Here is a 1,289-nt window from a genome sequence, read left to right on the forward strand (position 1 = left end):
TGAAAAAGAAAACCCATATTTAAAGAAAGATTGAATCCCACAATTCAAAAAGTTTTACCGTGAAAATTCGAGGAAGCAACTCGCAAATGAGTACTTTCATATAGATTTTTCACCCCTGGCTGAAGCTTGAGGAAGGAGGTCTTCTTCTATATAAATTTAGGGTTTTATCATGAATTTGTTTGGAGTCCAAGGTCAACAAACTTTTATTTTCACTCCTTTTTTTGTTCACTTTTACCCTTTTTTGAAGTTAAAAAAATAAATAAAATATTAATCTAACGGGTGTTTTACCGTTTGGTCTTACTCCACACAAAGCCCCCTAATAAAATATTAATCTACGTCAAAATTAAGGTGACCAACATTATGAAGAAAACGTAACCTAATCAACAAACAAATCCCCCTACTATAAAGGTCGTCGGACCCTAATCTAACCTTAGTATCCACTCAAGCTTGACTGAATATGCCATTTGATAGACACAAAATACGGAAAGAATACATTTAATTTCCAGCTACCAGGTCACATGCAACCCCAATGAAATGCCAACATATTTGCTCTTAAAATAAAAATAAATAAATAAATCAGTTGATATGGTGCCTTGAATAATTTATTGTAAACGCTGCTCCATCTTTGCATTTTATTGAGGGATCTTCGGTCTGTTCTAAAATAAAAAAGTTGATAATTTTGCATCTAATAGGATCCAACGATCCATTTCGTGTACAGCTGATAAATTTTAGTAAATAAGCCCTCAATATTTGGCAAATCAACCCAGTCAACTCAGACACTATTCTTGTCCGATTGAAATATATGGCTGTCATTCTCATCCAAAACCTATTTATGCAGCACTCAACCGTTTACATGTAAAACTCGTCATAGGCAGGTTAGAGAGAAAAATAGAAGAACAGCACCATGGAAATGAGCAAGGTGAAAGTTTGTTTTCTACTTGTTATCTTAATCAACATGGCGTGGATGAACGAACAAGTTAATGGCGCTTGGCTAGACCTCGATCCATGTAAAGGACCCCATCCACCGCCTCACTGCGCAGAGGCCGCAGACCCAAAATCCGATGCTCATGAAGTTACTCGATTTGATCGTGGCTGCAGCGAAAGAGATAGGTGTCGCAAATGAAGATGGTTTGTAAAGGTTCCAACTGATGCCACTCCACTGATCTCTCAAGGATCCCTACAAGCCCTCTTGCATCCAAGGATTATTCTTCAAGCTTCTATTAATAAAGCATTTCATCATTGTGTTTTTATTTCCTTTATTCATTTTGTTTGTGAGCGTTTCTATTAGA

The sequence above is a fragment of the Nelumbo nucifera genome, chromosome 1, assembly GCF_055504915.1.
Source record: "Nelumbo nucifera cultivar China Antique chromosome 1, China Antique-T2T, whole genome shotgun sequence".
NCBI classification, from domain to species: domain Eukaryota; kingdom Viridiplantae; phylum Streptophyta; class Magnoliopsida; order Proteales; family Nelumbonaceae; genus Nelumbo; species Nelumbo nucifera.